This window comes from Octodon degus, unplaced genomic scaffold, assembly GCF_000260255.1.
Source record: "Octodon degus isolate 3935 unplaced genomic scaffold, OctDeg1.0 scaffold00079, whole genome shotgun sequence".
NCBI lineage: Eukaryota > Metazoa > Chordata > Mammalia > Rodentia > Octodontidae > Octodon > Octodon degus.
The window spans coordinates 6,617,601-6,622,684 of NW_004524655.1; positions in this window are offsets into that span (position 1 = coordinate 6,617,601).

Below are 5,084 nucleotides of genomic sequence, written 5' to 3' on the forward strand. Positions count from 1 at the left end.
TGGTTTGTCTGACTTCAGGAACCTCCTCCAGTCCTCTTGGGGGTAGGCCAAGGTTTTAGCCTGGCAGTGCCTTCCTGTTCCTGTTCTTCCTGATCTCATCTGCCTTCCCAGGTGAGCTTGCACTGCTGCTTTGTCCTCCTGACTTTTGAGCCTCTCCTGGAGTAGACTGTCAGTTTTGCTCATGGAACGTGTTATCTTTCAAGGCCAGAGCAGGCCTCTTGTATTTTTATGTTACACCCCCAGACCCTTGTAGAGGAGTTTTTACAAAATGTCAGTGGTGTTTCCAGCACACGTAACGTATATTTAGATTTCTGGTAGTATTGGTCAGCCTCCTGGGCTAATCTGGTTTGTGTTAGGTGCAGTATAGTTACAAAGCTGCAGCTACTTTAAAAGAAATTTGACTTTCTCTACACAGCATATCCTGAAGGATTGGCTTCTAATAGGGAATCCTAAACTTTGTGGATTTCTTAGGAGTTTTCCTATCTTCTTTCTAATGAAGCAGTTTCTAAAGCCATCTGGCAAGCCAGGGCTCAGTAAATTCATATTCAAAACTTTTAAGCTGCTAGCTGGAATTATTTGGGGTGTTTGGAAAGGTGGGATAGGCTGAGGCAGCTACAGCTCCTTGGTGCTTCCTGTGGGCTGCTTGTGTTCTTGGACCCTAATGAAACGGACAGCCACCTCCTTAGCTGCCTGTGGTTGTCTCTGTGGATGGCTTTACATGGGTAGCCCAGATTCCAGGGCCCTCTCCTGTGGCCAGGTTCCACTTAGCATTAACAGAAAGGGGGACCATGTGTGTAGTAAGGCAGTGGGAGGCATCGCTGTACCTGTGCAGGAGCTGTGTCCCAGGGTTCTTGGGGAAAGGCCGTGTATGGCCAGGGAAAGGGCCAGTGCTGTGCCCCGGAAGCGTGTGTGTGTTCTTCAGCCTGTTGTTCTGTTGGGCTTCTAGAGCACAGCTGGCCCTGATCCTCAGCCCTCACTTTGTGCCCACCACAGAATTGGTAATGCCATATACTGGCAGCTTTCTTACTGAAAATACTGGATTATCCCGAGTGCAGGAACTGGATTCATCTGTCAGGGGAGGGCCGGGACTGTGCCTGCCACATGGGTGCCTCATCACCACACTGGTGAATCTCAGAATTAGAGTCAGCTCCACCAGGTGCCTTAAGTGTGGCTTTGTCCCATATGCTGCTGGGGAAAGCTGTTGCCTTCATTCCGTCCTCCTCACCTGTGGACAGACATCCGCGTACACTATCTCCCTACCTTCTCCTTCTCACTGTGGCCTTTAGTGAGGTTTACCTATTCCTCTCAAGCTTCAAATGCTCCTTCCTCTGTGTGACAGACAGGAGCCCAATTGGGAGCACTTCTGCTGTCTGAAATTTAGACATTACCTAGGATGTATGTGGAGCTGCCCAGAGCTCTGCTCTGTAGAGCCTGTTTTGAAAAATGTTTCCCCCTGGAAGGTAGGTATACGGACACTAGTGGGCCACCTCCTACCTGAAGTGTTAGCTTTTGCTGGCAAAGCCCCCAGAAGGTGAAGGAGTTGGGCACTTTGGCTTGAGTAGTGTGGTAGCCCCTTCCCTGTTAACTTGCCTTAGCTTCACTAAAAACCATTTAGCACCAGGGAGATAGCTGAGTGGCATAAGTGCCTGCCTGGAAAGTGCAGGGTCCTGAGTTCGATCCCTGGTACCTGAAATAAAAAAAACAAAAAAAAACCCCACATTTTGAGGCTGGGTGTTCAGTTGTGTCTAGCAGGGTGGGATTATGCTGTCGCTTCCTTTTGAAGGTCCAGTGTACTGTGTCTAGCTGCGCAGGAAATCTTGAGAAGCATTACCATTCTGGGTGTTGGCTGGGATAAATTTAAAACTAAAGCTTGCAGCTGGACCTTACAGCACATACCTGTAATCCCAGCACTTGGGAGGCTGAAGCAGGAAGATTGCCCTAAGTTTGAGGCCAGCCTGGGCTACCAAGTGAGTTCAAGCCCAGCCTGAACTGCTTAGTGAGACCCTGTCTCAATAAGAACAACAACAATAAAGATATAGCAGTTACCTGCTATCAACCAGCTCCTGGCATGGGGACACTATTCCCTTTGTCAAGAGCAGGCATCCAACAGGAGGGAGTTCACTGCAGCAACTGGACAGGCCCACCTGAGGCCTCTGCCTCCTTTTTCAGGGAGCCTCTGTTTTTTAGTTCCCCAGAGGGCCTCTGCTTTTCTCTGTAGCCTTTGGGCTAAGCTATCCTAGCTTCTCCAAAGATGATCCTGGCTTCTTTCATTTTATATTCTAAAGCGTGAACATAGGAAGTAGTGACTAGATGTTGTTGGGGGCTAAAATAGGCTGCCATCTCATTCTGTGTTCTGAGCTAATGCAAAGAATGTGTTCTTCAGGGCTGTGGACTTCCTGAAGACGTCTGGCTTTGGCCATCTGATTTCTAACACCCAGGGACAGTGACTTGGAGGTGCCTGGGGCTGACCGTAGACAGGCAGTGCTTGGCATTGACTGGACAGACTTTCAAGGAATCCTTTCAGTTGGAGTGGAGCCCATTCTGGACTGGACTTAGTAGTGTGTCTAATGTACAAAATAGGTTGATCCTGCCTTCCTTGGTGGGTTCCCAAGTATTCCTTTTTTTTTTTTTTTTCCTCCATAAAGTCACTTTCCTCTGGTAGCCAACACCCCCATGCCATCAGTGAGGTTTGGGAATGGGGAAAATCACAGCCCAGACTCCTTGGTGCATACTTGGTGGAGAAGCCGAGTTGTTGAACCTTTGTGTTATTCACATTCCGTGTTACAGAACATCTCAGCCACCGACGATCTGGTGGAGGTGGACTTACCTCTTGCTTTACAAAGGACCATGTGAAGTCACTGAAGTTGCGAAAGTCTATTTTTTTTCCTTGCAAATGTATTTTTCACAGAATATAAGAAACGTTAATGACCTGACCTTCCTTCCTCCTTCACCTAAGATCCTCATTCCAGTTTGTACCGTCTTTGTGTCCAAAGTAAACTGGGTGACTTATTTGTATAAAATGTTATTTTGCCACAAGAGACAGTAATAAAAGAAAGACTTTTTTCACACTGCACCTGCCCTGTCTTGTTTCTTGACTGGGTCCCTGGCACGGCAGGGACGGGGTAGGAGTGGGCTTGATGCTTCTCTTGCTAGTCCATGTCCTGTCTGTTGAATGAGCAGAGCTAGTTATTAGGGTGAGTAAGGAATAGTATTATGCTGGACTTATTTATTTTGTTTTACTCCTTTCAGACAAGATTTAATTCTGTAGTTTAGGCTGATCTTGAATTCACTATATAGCCCAACCTGGTCTGGAACTCATGGAGATCCTCGTGCCTCAGCCTTGTGAGTGCTAGGGTTATTAGCCATGTGCCATTATGACCAGTTTAGTATTTCAAGTTAAATATGTTTTGTCATTTTATTTTTATGATACTGGAGGTTAAACACAGGCCTCTCTCACTGAACTATAACCCCCCAGCCCTATTTATTTATTTAGAGACAACATCTCTAAATTACTAAGTTGCCCAGGCCGGACTCAAACTTGCAGTCCCCTTGCCTCATCCTGCCAGAGTGCTGAGATTAGAGACGCACTCCAGCATACCCAGAAAAGTTAAATATTTTACAAAGATACTTTGCCTTTGCACTTTGAGAACCTAACCTGTCATATGTGTTATAAAGATAGGTAGGCTTTTTTTTGGTTTTGTTTTGTATTTTTGCGGAACCGAGGATTGAACTTAGGTCCTTGTGCTTGCCAGGGAAGCACTTATTCTACTGAGCCATCTCCCCAGCCCCAGGTAGGCTTTTTGAATTTTGCTTTTCTCCTATCACTGGAGATTGAACCTAGAACCTTTGTACTGAGCTATAGTCCCAGCCTTTTTTTTTTTTTAAAGTTTGACTTTATTTTTTTATGATTGTGTTTCTAAAGCTTTTTATTATTTTTTATTTTATTGGTACATTTTAGATATACATAGTTTATTTATTTATTTGTGGTACTGGGGATTGAACTCAGGGCCTTGCACTTGCCAGGGAAGTGCTTATTCCACTGAGCCATCTCCCCAGCCCCCTACATAGTTTAATAACATCATAGGGACATAGCTCAGCAGTCAGGGGCTGGGGAGATAGCTCAGCGGTCTAACCATCCTGCCTGGCAAGCACAAGGACCTGGGTTTGATCCCGAGAACCCAAGCTGTGCTGAGCCAGCCACTAAAACCAGGCCTGGTGAGGCATGCCTGTAATTCCAGTGCTGGAGAAGCTGAGGCAGGAAGATCACTACAAGTCTGAGCTGCATAGTGAGATCCTGTATCAAATAAGTAAATGATTTTTAATTTATTTTTTTGTGGTACTGGGGATTGAACTCAGGCCCTTGTGCTTGCCAGGCAAGCGCTTATTCCACTGAGCCATCTCCCCAGCCCAGCAAATGCTTTTTTTAAAGAAATTCACCATAGGGAATTTGTACCTGTGCATGAGGTACCACGCTGCTGCTTTTCTCCTGTTCCCCTACCTGCCTAAGTTGGGCCTGAGTGTGGGGTCCTGCTTTAGGCTCCCAGAGTGTTAGGGCTTATCACATGTAAGAGTATCTGATGCTTTTTTCCTTTTCAGGTTTTTGAGGCACGGTCTTGCTATGTAGTTCAGGGTGGTTGAACTGAAGTGCTGGAATTACAGGTGTGTGCCGCCATGCCCAGCTGGCTGATGCTCTGGCAAATGCACACAGCCTTCCTGTTGCAATCACAGTGGTGACACAAGGACGTTTCCCTCATATCTACTCGGGTCCCTAGCATTCTGGGTATTCTCAGGCAGCTCCTTGCCTTGCCACAGGCGTTTACAACTTGTCTGAGTGTCAGTGCCGAAGAACATGTATACTTGTGGGGCAGTACTGGGATTGAACCCAGGGCCTCACACAGTACCTCCCGGCCCGCATTATTATTATTTTTGTTTTGAGATAGAGTCTGGCTCAGCTATTCAGGCCGGCCTTGAACTTGGAATCTGCCTATCTCAGCCTCCCAAGTAGCTGGAATTATTGCTGTGTGCTGCCATATCTGGCCGAAAGTGTATTTAACAGTAGCAATGTTACATTTCTTTCTTTCTTT